This window comes from Ornithodoros turicata, chromosome 2 (assembly GCF_037126465.1).
Source record: "Ornithodoros turicata isolate Travis chromosome 2, ASM3712646v1, whole genome shotgun sequence".
NCBI lineage: Eukaryota > Metazoa > Arthropoda > Arachnida > Ixodida > Argasidae > Ornithodoros > Ornithodoros turicata.
Genome location: NC_088202.1, coordinates 56,586,755 through 56,601,036, shown reverse-complemented (window position 1 = coordinate 56,601,036; position 14,282 = coordinate 56,586,755). Strand labels below are relative to the sequence as shown.

Sequence of the window (14,282 nt, the reverse complement as noted above, 5' to 3'; positions counted from 1 at the left end):
AGCAAAAGGCAATATCAAGTAGTGCATTTTCACTTATGAAGTCTCAAACTCCGGTTGGGGTTTCCTAATTTACACTTCAACATGGGGCCATATACTGAACAATCATGACATTATATCCTTGACCGTGTTCAATGTCAATAGGTTTCATTTGTAACTATGTTACACCCTTTTTAATATAACCCGATGATGGCGGTGATGAGGTAGCAGAAAAAGATGGGGATATGAGTCGCGACAGAGTCGGGGCCACACCAGGGTGCCTACAAGCGACGAAAATGCAAACAGATGCACATACGGTGAACGGATCAATTGCAAAATGTAGGACAAAGGTCTCAGAACGAGTGAGTGTAGTATGACACAAGTAATATGGCGAGGGGGGGGGGGGGGGCACACCAAGCGGGCACTTCGGAAGTCATGGGGCACATGTATATTACGCTTTTCAACTTGAATCTTTATAATCTATAATGACGGCATTAAGGCTGTCGGTTGTGGGCCACAAACCCAGGTGGCGAATTTCCCCATTTATCATCATCAGTGTATTCGTTGTTATTGTATAATGTCACGCTAGCAGCGCTCTTAGGCCGCTCAATCAGTGGATAAAATGAGTTTAACATGATGTTCTAGGAACCCTTTGTATAACATCAATTCCATTGAAGCATTTTCGGTTAATAATACAAGTGTGGCATTTTTCTTCTCTCTCTCTCTCTCTCTCTCTCCATATATATATATATATATATATATATATATATATATATATATATATGCAACAAAATAAGGAGCAAGGAAGAAGGAGCAAGGAAATAAGGAATATATCTTTTGCGCTATATATATATGACTCGGTCGTTCTACTGGTCAACAGTAAAACCGTGCGTGCAGAAAGAATACTACTGCGGTGCTACAATTTCTTTTTTATGGCCGATACCATGTTCCTTTATAGTTACATGTGGAGCAAAAGAACAACTTTGATGTGCGGCGAGGTACACTGTATAGAAAGCGCCAGTTTAGCTAAATGACAATTTAGTTGAACAATCTACCATCGGCCTATGTTCCGTGACAAAGTGTTCCCAGCTTCCTGTACACAGCAACTCGATAATCTAGGCTGAAAAGAAGAGTGAAGCGAAAGAAACCATCAAGGAGGCGAGCTCTCGGACGCAGTACCGCTCTTTATTTTGTTTTTCGACCCGTCTGTCATCATCCAACGAAGATAAGACATGCGGTCACGTGCTTCGCAACATTCCGATATCTTTCGCTTGCAGGGATCGTCGGCTAGGCAGACGTGACGGTAGCAAATGTCACGTGGTTTAGTTACAAGGAACTGCGGATGCTAGTAAACAGTCAGTGCGGCAAACCAACGTAGTGCTGGTCCAAATATATTCGCTATAAAAATAGTCAAGCACACATACACCGTCACACACGGCACATGTTGGACTAGTTCAACGAGAACCCGCTTGGTTCGCAGCGAGCGCATAGCGCCGGAGCTCAGGAGCTTGGCTTCAAAACAGGGGCATCGCGCATTCCATGTATTGAATATGGCGGTAAGCACACCAGCCTTTCTAGCCCACCATATTTATACATAGAGATCAGTGGCGGGTATGTCGTCGTTGTCATGGTAATTGTAACTTGCAGAAGCACCTTGGGTTGAGTCATCCTCTTTGCTCTCGAAATGGGGACACTCAGGCATATACCTCCGCGAGCGAAGAATGTAGTCAGAGCATTGACTGTGGGGTCTCCGATAATGTGCGCGCATAATCGGATACGTGGAAGCTAACTCACGTGTTTTCTTTCCGCGAGTATTTAATGAGGTTTTTAAATAAACACGCACTCCCTCCCCATGTACGTCGTCAGCGACACTTCATTTCGAAGCATGATCAGTGTGCAACGGGGAGTGTAATGGAAGCGCGCGTAATATATTTTTGGTCGGAGGTGTAATGCGACCACACGCGCCGATGGCCGGCGACTTCAGATTTGTGATTGTTGGTGGGGTTGTCCTGCGACTTTTAACTTATCTCTGAGGAGTAACATAGTTGTTCTAAACCACCGTGCTTGCCACTTCTTAGAATCTGCATTTTTCACCTGAGAACTGAAAGAAAATGTACGAGAGTTGCCGCGGTGCCCAGTAACTTCTGAAAGTCGTCTGCTCATGCCGATGCACTAGCGCCCGCAAAAGCAGACGATTTCTGTATCCTATCACGGACTTTCCCGCAGGATGACGTGGCTGTTCTTATTGTTGCCAACACAGATCGCGGCATGCTCTACAATCTTTATCAATTGAATTTGGTTATTTAATAACTGTGGCATGTTTTGTCGGGTAGATTCGCAGTATTCCATTTCCAACAAAGGGCAATCGAATGGTACACTTTATGAGAGGAGCTGGGGGTACGAGACCGACCCTTTAATCCGCAGTCTCAGTGGGACGTGCATTACTTGATATGACACTTTGACTAAAATGCATGGAAAGCCTTGTGAGTGCGAACAAGAGCACATTCTTAATGAATAAATAAAATTTAAAAAGAGAAACAAGAAGGCACACTGAGCAGTCGTTACTTCTTTCGTCGTAGAAAAGAAAGCAAAAAAAAAAAAAAATAAACCGGGGCACACTACAGTAGCAGTGAAAGAACCGTAGAAGACAGGTTCCCTTTTCGTGCATGACATGAACACCTTCGAAGAGGACGACGCTTTGTGGGGAACACATTGCTTTCCCGAAATGCAAGCACAGAGGCACGTACCACAGGAAAAAAAAGAAAGAAAGAAACTGACGCACTTGGGTTTCCATTCCAGTTGTACACCATCGTTGACCTCTCGTATAATACCTAAATGTTGACACGTCTTTCTAAAGCTGAGGGCCAAAGAATATTCCAGGTTAAATGCTTAGCTTCAGTGGAGGGCAGGGTGTACGCCGGTCAAGTCAACTTGAGGAGTGTGTGTAGTGCAACTCTGAGAATGACTGAAATATCGGAATCACTATTAAAATAACAGTACGTAAAAGCCTGTTCATATGGCGATTGTAATCCGCAGCGCTCCCAATTGAAAATGCCGACCTGTATTGCGATCATGCCCTTGCACGAAGCCTCAAAACGGACTATTTGATGAGTTCCGCATCAGTAGGGAACAAAGGGTGTTCAAGACACAGGCCTGAAACTAGAGTGAGTGATATACTAGCATGCATATACTGGGTGCGTCACTTGAGACTGACCAGAATTTTTTTAAACTCTCGGTTTGTTTTTCTTTCCGAAAGTCGTTGAATATATCTATTCCTAGCGGACCTACTCAATGGTGGTGGTGTATCACTAATTAGTGCAGCCGTTGATTACTTTTATAATGAATCTTCATAATTTCTGAAAACAAGTTGAGCGCACCATTCCAATTTTGTAGAGCACAACCCTGAGAAGTCTCGTCAGCAAGAATCGAAACAGTAGCAGTTTTCTGTGCCTTTAAAACATGCGCGAAAATGCACTTGGCGCAAAATGCATCTTCGAGCGCTGCGCGAGCTCTGCGGCCGCTTTTTTCTATCACTCTTACTGTCACCGTTTGACAACACTGACATCACGCTGTTCCTCAAAACATGGGGGCCCCTGCTTCCTAGCGTCCTCGTTGTTTTTCTTTTGTTAAAATCGGATACAACGTAGACACTTATTGAGCAACAGAATTGGTGATTTCATTTTTGTTATCTGCCAGGTTTTTACAGCAATGCATTGGTAGTTTTATTGTGTGACGTTTATCACATCAAATCGCGAACTGTGTTGTGAGGTGTTGAGCAGATCAAACGAGATAACGACGGAGAGAAAATCAAATACGGCAGGTTTTATGATAATATAGACTGAGAAACGGCATCGCTATTTCCCGCGCTTCCAGGGATAAAGCGGGCTGTTCCATGATTTCAGGAACAACCTAATGTCAGTTAAGAAGGGGTGACACCGAGACAGGGAGAGGAGAAATTGGCCGCAAAACCCGCACTGTGCTCAATTATTTTGTACTTTCGTACATTTTTTTACTACAGCGCAAATAAGCGCTGTGGTTCCGGTTCTTGCGGGGTAGGCCTTCACGGTTGTGCTCTACATCTTTGCAATTACGCAGTCAACGTATTTTCACTAATTATAAAGGTTAATCACGAAAGTTAATTAACGGCTGCGTCATTTGCTGATACACCACCACCTTTGAGAAGGCCCCGTTCAGAATAGATATACTGTAAAATCCTTTATTGTCGCGGCCCGCAAATTTCGTGAATTGGGCACTTGGAATTTGTTCGCGGCCCCTAAATTTCGCGAGTTGTGACCGGAAGAGAAAAATCGGATTTCCAAAGGTCCCCACTGTTGAAGCTCACACTGCAGTTTTGCAGTCTTCAAAACTGTGATCCAGTTTCGACTCGCGAAATTCGCGAAAATAAGAGGTTTTACAGTATTGAACAACCTTTGCGAACGAAAAGTCAGTCGCCGACTTCATCAAATTTAGTCAGTCTTACGTCATGTACCCTGTATATACGACAATAAGCACGCATGGTATTTTTAACATATTCATTATTTTGCTATCTAGAACAAGTTAACCCGCAAGGATATTACGGCCTTGCACAATGCTGCATGAGAACGAAAAATTTGGGGAGTTAGGGAATAAAGGAAGTTTAAGCCGCATGTCTGGCATTGATTGACATGTATCTAGACTGCAAGAAACACGCGTCGGAATTTGTTCATCTTAATTTCCTTTACCATTAGAGCGCGTCAAAGCTAGCCCGCATGATTGGTTCTAACGTGACACTGATCTCGAATGAAAATTTGATTAGTTGTATCTTTACAGGGAACAAAAAACGTTTAAGCTACAAGTTCGAAATTCATGTTAAAGGATTGACGATCATCTACATTGAAAAAAACATTGGTGGCACTTTGTGCATCTTATTTAGTTTCACCATTAGAGCGTGTCCAAGTTCGCTTTCACGAAGACTCCGTCGCCACATCGATCTCGATGAATGAAAATTTGATGAGTTTCGCCTTGACAGGGAACTAAGGACGTTTAAGCCACAGGTTTGAAATTTATGTTAAATGACTGACAAACATCCACACTACAACAAACACGTGGGCACTTTGTGCATCTTCATTACTTTCGCCATTAGAGCGGGTTAAAGTGGGCCCGCACGTCGATTCCGTGTCAGGTTGATCTCGATCAATGAAAATTTGATGAGTTTCGCCTTGACAGGGAACAAAGGACGTTTAAGCGACAGGTCCAAAATTTATGGTAAATGATTGACATGTATCAACACCAAACAAACAGCGTGGTAATTCCTTCATCTTAAATACCCTTACCATTAGAGCGTGTCAAAGTTGGCCCGTATAATTGGTTCCGTCGTCACATCGACCTCGACTTCACAGGCAAGGAAGGACGTTTAAGCCCCAAGTCCGAAATTTATGTTAAATGATTGACAATAATCTACATTACAACAAACACGCGTGGCACTGTGCAAAACGGGGATTCCTGCAACGGTGAAGTAAGTCGGAGTGTAAGGGAAAGTCATCTGCTATACACATATTAAGGGCACAGGCGATCGCACAGCATTACCGCAACTAAATCGAACCGAACGCCATGCAGTATGATATTGCCACGAATCATCATCGCGAAACTTCCAGGGCAGGCACGAAACGGTACATCTCATCACGGCGCATGCTGAAGAAGAAGCAAGAAGCTTCCAGACACATCGCCTGCTCTCTGGCAAACGCACGTGCTGTTTCTAGACTTAAGGCGGCGACTTAGAGCGTCGGCGCGACGCTTAAATGCTTGTGCGCTCCAAGCTGGAGCATTCATTCTTTGGACTCAGTTGTGTTCAGAGAGCTATCACTCTTGTGTTTTGCAACCAAGTAGTCTAATAAACCGTTCGCTGTTTATTCGACGCTCGCCGACCCATTTCGCTTTCTGACATTTCTGGTGGAGGTGCAGGGCATCCCTTGATCAACGGCCTGGAAGACCAACTGCGACAAAGCAGAAGACAGCTTGGTCTGCCTGCAGAATTCGGTCCATTAGAACCCCCTAAACGCAAGAAGAAGATGACTGCGGAGACCAGTACCCAAGTGGCGCAACCTGTTGCCACGCCCATAGCCCCTGCACGATCGCCGAAGACATTCAGCGGGGAGTATTACGACGACGTGGACGATTGGGTCGACCACTACGAGCGGACCGCCAAGTGCAACAACTGGAGTGACGACCAGAAGCTCGTCAACGTCTATTTCTCCCTGGAAGGCACCGCGAAGACATGGTTCGAAAACCGGGAGACTTCGCTCACGTCCTGGGACGTCTTCAAAAGCAAACTCCGCGAGGCGTTCGCTTTTCAACAACTGGCTGAACGCGCTGAATATCTGCTCCAGAGACGGATCCAGCTGCCAAACGAAAGCGTTACTGGCTTCGTCAAGATGTGTTGCGGCTCTTCCGGCGAGCTGACCCCAACGCATCCGAGGAGAAGAAGGTTCAGCGACTCATGAGGGGCGTAAAAGAAGAAATTTTTCGCGCCCTGTCCCGGAATCGACCCGCCACGACCGACGCTTTTCTGGACGAAGCCGTTCGCATTGAGAGGGCCCTGCTCTCTCGTACTACCGTCCACCAACGACACCAAGGCTACGAGGCTTTCTCCACGACCGCTGGCCTCGACGCAGGATCACTCAGACAGCTGATTCGAGAGGTGGTACGCGAAGAAGTACGAGCTCTCCTCTGTCCAGAGAAGGCCCCAGACCCTTTATCTTCAATCGGCGCGATCATCAAGGACGAGGTTCAGCAGGCAACCCCGACGCCGAAGTACCGAGACCAACCTACCGAGGCCTTCCCGGTTTTTCGCCCGACGCCCCCCGCCCCCAGCGCGGTAGTCGCCCAGCCGCAATTGAAGACTATCTACGGCAGCAGAATGCTTCTGCTGGCTCACGACGCGACGTGTCCCCGAGCGTCCCCCACCGCAGCAGGTCGCCAGGGAGAGCACGTTCACTGTCACCGGCAAGACGACCTGCGGACCGACGACAAGTTACAATTCCTCGAACTCGACGAACAGCAACGCAGCACCAGCACGACGCTCGAAAAATTACCAATAACCTGGAAATACTCATCGACGGCCATGAGACGATTGCGTTAATCGATACCAGAGCCGGCGACTCGGTTATAAGTGGTAGCTTGGCTAAGAAGCTTCGCAAGGTGCAAACAAATTAGGCCTGAGCCTGACATCGGCACTGCTGGTGGGCACGTCGTAACACCGACTGACCGATGCACGGCTGTCATACAAGTGCGTGACATCCAGTACGTCATCAGCTTTGCCGTCTTGCCGAACTGCCCACGGGATGTAATACTGGGAATGGACTTTCTAGTCGAAAACGAAGCAATCATCGACTTCACAAATGAAGTTATCTCTTTTAAAACGCCAGAAACAGCACAAGACAAGTGGTGGGCACGAATAACCCCCGAGAAACGCGCAAACACGGACGTAACCGCCGTGACGACTCAGCACATCAACCTGCCTCCCTTGTCGTCAGTCCATGTGACCGCTACGTGCGACAGTGCACCGACTGGCTGTTTGTTGGCTGAAGGCAACACGCAACTTCTCCTCGAACGAGGAATTGGGATAGCAAGAGGAATTGTGCCCGTAAGAAATGGAATATTCGAACTCCAGGTCACAAATTTTCGCCCGGAGCCACAACACCTGGCGAACGGCACGAAGATAGCCATCATCGTAGACCAATACTCCACCACGGATGTTTGCCTGATGGACACGGCTCGCATCGCGGTCACCACGGAACACGAGGCCGGACATTCCGACGTAAACCCTCAACTCCATACAAATCAAAAGCAAACCCTTCTCCAGTTGGTCAACGATTTCAGTGACTGCGATTTCAGTGACGCTGCATCGTCGAAAGTAAGACAAACGCCCATTACGAAGCACCGCATCATCGTCGACGAAAAGGCCCGTCCAATTCACCGCATGCCGTACCGGGTCTCCTGCAAAGAGCGAGAAACGATCCGAACGCAAGTAGAAGAAATGCTAAGAGATGACATTATCCAGCCGTCAACCAGTCTGTGGGCATCGCCGGTGGTACTAGTGAAGAAGAAGGACGGAGCACTCAGGTTCTGCTTTCGACTACCGGAAACTCAATGAGATAACGAAGGACGTCTACCCATTACCGCGCATCGACGACACGCTCGACCGCCTTCAAAAACGCAAAATTTTTCTCTTCCATGGACCTCAAGACAGGGTACTGGCAAATTGAAGTCGACGAACGGGACCGTAAGAAGACTGCCTTCGTCACTCCAGATGGACTTTTCGAATTCAAGGTTATGCCTTTCGGCCTTTGCACAGCACAAGCGACGTTCCAGTGTGTTACGGATACAGTTCTCGCCGGGTTGAGCTGCCAAACCTGCCTGGTGTACCTCGACGACGTTGTCGTCTTCGCAAGCACATTCGAAGAACATGTTGAATGGCTAAAACAAGTCCTCGAGGCTATCAGAACTGCAGGGCTGACGTTGAAGCCTCAGAAGTGTCGATTCGGCTACGAGGAACTCAGATTTCTCAGCCATCTTGTGGTCAGCGACGGCGTACGCCCCGACCCCGAGAAGACGGCGGCCATCGCAAATTACCCTGTTCCTTCTAACGTGAAAGACGTTCGAAGCTTTCTTGGCCTTTGCGCCTACTACACTCTAAATCAGGTAACGCATATGTAACGGTTAAGTACCGCTTGGCCAAGAGGTACATTTTTTAAAAAATGTACCTCTTAAAATTAAGAGGTACATGCGCCCTCACATGCGGTACATGTAACGGATAGCGCGCAGCGATTTAGGCCTACCCGTCGGGGTGGTTCCCCTCCTCCACGATATATTAACAGCCCCAGGAAGCTACGCTGCATGATAAATATAACAAACAAATACCTTTATTCGAAAATTATATCCATTTCAGGATTGATGCTTGTCCATCGCGAGCGTGCATTGTCATGATGCACAAACGCCGAACACACGGGGCACAACGTATATGGATGAACGATGACCACTGCGTCTCTCCTTCACCACTGCAGCTGCTCTGTGGTCACGCTTCTTTATCTCTTCCACACCTTTGGATAGCTGTTCTTCCCCAACTTCCGTTTCTTCCGCAGTACGTAACACCAACCACAGTAGACGATTGACTCACCCATTTACGACATCGCTTGACGTAACCTAGGAGAAAATACAATGTAAAAAAAAATCCAACAACCGAAATAGCTTGCCTGAAAAACATGCTTCCTTGCTTGTGTAATCCAGGTGTAAAATGCACTCTCGGCTCCTCTAATTCACGCATCAACGTTCGTGCATGAAGCACAAAGTTCGTTGTCTCCGTCCCTCAGTCGTTGTGTCCAGCCTGCCGGTGATCAGGACCACTGGGAATCAGAGCGAAGATGAACGAAAATGCATCGTGAAGACGAATAATTACTTCAGAGATATAATACGCACCTTAAATGACTTCAACCTTGAACGCGTCGAACGAATTTCTTGGAAGACCGAGCAGACTCGTCCTCGCTCCCCGACGTTTCAAAACAAACTGATTTGCAGCGGTTGCAAGAAACGAATTCTTCCCAAACATGCGATCCCTCACGGTCATGGGTTCTAGTCATTGCACTTCTTTGACAGAATGATAGTGCTGATCCATTACGGCACTGCTGCATAAGGGAATTTATAGACTGGTATTCGGAATCACACGAAATATTTTTGCAGCGCATGGATATCGTGAGAAGGCGTTCGTACTCATGCGCCGGAAACACGCGGTACACATGAGGTACAGCTGCTATAGATCGCGCTTAAAAGGTACCTAGCCGGTACGGATGGGTCTCGGAGCCCTTGTACCGTTTGAATTTCGCAGTGGTCGCGGACTGTACCTGCTGGTTGAGGACTGCACCTCATGTGTACCGCCTGGCCCAGGTGCGGGTCCTCTTTCATGCGGTACATATCGGGTGTCGGATTTAGAGTGTACCGACGGTTCATTCCGAACTTTTCAAGAATTGTGTCACCCCTGAATGCCCTCACGAAGGACGGATCCACGTTTATCTGGAGTGAAGCCCCAGCAACAGGCGTTTGCTGAATTGAAGACGCGTCTACAGACCGCACCTGTGCTTGCCAACTTCGAACCAGACGCAGAAACAGAAATACACACCGATGCAAGCAACGATGATCTAGGAGCCGTCCTCGTTCAACTTCACGACGGCGTCGAACGTGTCATCGCTTACGCAAGCAGAACGCTAACCAAAGCAGAGAAGAACTATTCGACTACCGAAAAAGAGTGCCTTGCACTCATATGGGCCATCACAAAGTTGCGTCCCTACCTGTACGGACGACCGTTCAAGGTGGTAACAGACCACCATTCTCTGTGCTGGCTGGCTGGTTTAAGGGACCCCTCAGGACGCCTAGCGAGATGGAGCCTCCGATTACAGGAGTATGACGTAACCGTCACTTACAAGTCAGGAAGAAAACACAACGGCGCCGACTGCCTGTCCCGAGCACCACTCCAGCGACAGGACAACAGCCTCGAGGACGACGACGCCTTCCTCGGTCTAATGAGCGCGACTACCATGTGTACCAAGCAGTACAACGACTATCTGCAGGGTCGCGCCGACAATGTTCCTGCCATCTTCAGAAGATCACTCCCAAGTTTTCCCCTATGTAATGGTGTCCTCTACAAAGAGAACCACGCACCACAAGGCGCTACGTGGCTTCTCGTTGTGCCTGGGGACATGCGCATCGAGATTCTTGAATCCTGCCACGACGAACCGTCATCAGGTCATTTCCCTGTTGAAAAAGAGTCAAATAGGTTGTATGCGATCCTATTTATCCTATACAAATTGATGTAGGATCCTTTATGTCCTATTTTGTATCATGTGGGAAAGTTGTGGGATCCTACATGTCCTATATTCATTCACATATAGGTGAGTCATACGATCCTACATGTCTCATATTAGGCTATGTAGGAGAGTTGTGGTGTCCTACTTGTCCCATATGCGGCAATATAGGAGAGTTGTAGGACATACATTGCCTATATCCGGCTATGAGGAGACTTGTAGGATCCTTCAAGGCATCAAAAAGGAGCTATAGGTGATCTTACGTGACCTGTTTGGTTTCATGTGGGGAGGACGTGGGGAATTATTTTGAGATATGGAAGTGATATATTAACACAGCAACAAACGTTATTTGATTGCATATATATATCCTTCAAAACTGGGGCCCAGAACGAACTAGTCATATTCAAAAGGGCAAGGGTGCAGGCCAGCAATCATGTTTGCCATGATATATATTTTTAGGTTGAAAACAACTGAATGGACTGGTTGCATTCATTTATGGAACATGCATAGAGTATGTCCATTACTAGTCGACGAAACATCAAGCATACAATGATGCGTGCATCCCTTTCAGTGCTATTTAAGCACAGACTTCGACAGCAATGCGCAACCGGTCGAGGTGGCGGGTGAACCCCATCGAGCGACATTGCGGTGTCGATGGGGTTCTCGGTCTAATATCTAGGACTAAACCTGTTCTATCAGGACGCGGTTTGTTGTGACGGATTCCCCAATCCTTCCCCTTCACGTGCACGCTCACGGCTGGCAGGAAATCCTAAAAGTAGTCGAGGTACTTGGAAATTCCAGGCCTCCGTCTGCACTTCCGATACATTCGGAGCTCCGTAACATTCGCCCCGCTAGTCAGGTCGACGCCAGAATTTCCGTCCTAGTAGGACTTGAGTCGCTCTACGATCGGTCAAATGGAACCATGGATCGGTCTTTAGCGGTTCGGGGGTTGTGGGCAGAGACGCCTTCGTAACTCTGTTTTTCTAAACTTTGGGGCCCTTTTTCGGAAGGAAGCCCGCGTCGGACAGTTTTCATCTTTCTGGAGTGTACTCGCCTCAACTCGGTGAACGAGGCAAAATTTACTACAGCTGTCAAAGTCTTCTGGTTCTCGAGCTACCGGTTTCCGTGTTTACACTCCTCCCAATACATGGGTCTGCCGGCCGTTTTTTTCCTAAAAACGTTTCCATTGCACCTACGGAGTCGTGTTTGACATAGTTTTGAAGCTCTCGACGTGCTCTTACTAACCGCTTTAATTCCGTAAGCGCGCGACTTTCCGTTCCCCAGATATGGGCTTTGGAGTTGGAGGGTCATGGCGCTGGCGCCAGAAAGTCTGGCTGACGCCCGCTCGGAGACGCTTCCGTGGGTGCCGTTCCTTTAGTGCCGTAATCTCGCTTACCTAATGTCCAATTTACTGGAAATTTTGGATGCGCGTTCTCCGTTCTTTGCTCTACAACTTTTCAATTCGCACCCCCCGTCTATTTACTACAGGTTATGGCGCTATTCCCGAAATTCCTTAGGCTGACTCTCCTTCTGCAACCTTCGTCCCTGTTTTTAGGTTTGAACCCTGCGGGAGATCTGAATCACCTATTAACGGATTCGTGCACTCCGAACACCGAACGGCTAGAAACTTGCGGGATCTTTCTATCTCTCTCCATTCTCGAGTGAGGACAACATGGCAACAGCGGCTCGTTATACATGGGGCTGGGGGCATTTTTTTCGATATCGGTTGTTTGTTGGCGTAGAAATGTGATTGAAGACTTATTTTGACTGGGAAAACGTCCTCTTTCCAATGGCGCTGGTCGCCCGTACGCGCGACTTTCTGCTTTCTGGATGTAGCGCGAGGAGAGCATGGAGGAGACGAGGAGAGCCGTTACAGGCGGCGCGGCCTTGGAGCTTGGAATGCCTCCAGCTCATTTGAAAGGGAAATCTTAGAAGCGTTCGGACGTGTGTCCAGAGAGCTCTCGTTCGGGAAACGTCTTTCGTCGTAGTTTTGGTAGTTTTGGTGCCCCGCAGTGCTGTGACTGTATTTCATGCCTTACTAGTGGTATCTGGACCTGTTTCTGTGTGTGTACCTTGGAAGACCGAAAGCCGTTGGATTTCGTGAATTGAAGGTTAGTTGTGTGCATGTAATGCCATGTTTCGTGCACCTTTTGCTTGGTATTCTTCCTAGCGTGTGGGTTCCTATAACTTTATCCGCTCAGTGCAATTATTACCCTATTGTTACCTATTGCCTTATCCTCCATTTATAATCTTGTGCTCTTACCCTGTTGGTTAACCTGTATCATCAATTAACATCAGGTTGAAGATATCATGTGTGATGCTTCAGCAGCCCTGCTACAGGGTACCGGTGCTCTAAAGATACAGATCTTCCTATTTTGGTTATTAATTCATAATAACTGAGCTTGAGTCATGCATATTTTCCCCGAGTGTGGAAGAAATATGCACAGAATGTAAATAATCGCGGATATTATAACTCAACGTGCATTGTTTTCACCCTGTTCAGGTAATGCCTTACTGACACCCTTGCTGTAGCCCCAGTTGTCATAGTTAATTGATCTTGCTGCTAACAAACAAAACAATTGTCTTTGGACCTCAAGTAACACCATATGTGGGAAGTCTGGTTAACCTGTGCACGGGTTTTGGCACATTTTATGTGACACATAATGTATTATCCCTTGTTAAATCTAGCTTCCTAATTCGCTTTATTGTTTCAGGTGCCTCCAAGAAATATATCTTAGAGCTATCATCTAGCATGATCTGTAAAGGTGTTGAAGACGCTGTACATCAGGCAAGAGTGTGATTGTTCAACAGACATGTCAGAGGGATGATGAACGATATCAATAAAAAAAAGAAAGAAAGAAGCTGCATGATTTGTTATTTCCTAATATACACAGCACAATAGGGTGCACAAATTATACGGGATCACCACGAGAGACTTGGTATTCCGCCATTTTAGCGTATATGTAGGAACCTATTTGCATGTAGGACCCAACGTAGGTCCCGCAATCAAATAGGATCCTGTTTATATGTAGGATCGCATTTGCATGTAGGTCCCACAACCAAATAGGATCCTGTTTATATGTAGGATCGCATTTGCATGTAGGACCCACAATTAAACAGGATCCTATTTGTATGTAGGTTCCTTCATCATGTAGGACCTGGTGTCATAATACCATATGGAGTCAAGTAGGAATTTCCAACAGGGTTGGGATACACCTGGACACTGGCCTGTATAAGGGAAAAGTACTACTGGCCAAAACTGGCCAAGACCGTACACCAGTACGTAAGGACGTGCCGGGAATGCCAACGACGAAAAACGCTGCCGGTACGACCTTCTGGGTACCTTCAGCCAATGGCATCGCCGTCGGCGCCGTTCGAGCAGATTGGGATGGATCTACTCGGGCCCTTCCCACGTTCGTCTTCTGGAAATCGTTGGATAATCGTCGCCACCGACTACCTGACACGCTATGATGA

At 47.3% G+C, this 14,282-nt stretch overlaps 1 long non-coding RNA gene across 1 annotated transcript in view; it reads left to right on the top strand.

The window, feature by feature from the left end:
• Nucleotides 1-1,425: 1,425 nt before the first annotated feature.
• LOC135383527 (uncharacterized) overlaps nt 1,426-14,282 on the top strand; it is a 28,534-nt gene continuing 15,677 nt past the window's right edge. Inside the window, exon 1 of the long non-coding RNA XR_010419928.1 lies at nt 1,426-1,532. This is a non-coding gene — a long non-coding RNA (uncharacterized LOC135383527). The remainder of the gene's footprint in view (nt 1,533-14,282) is intronic.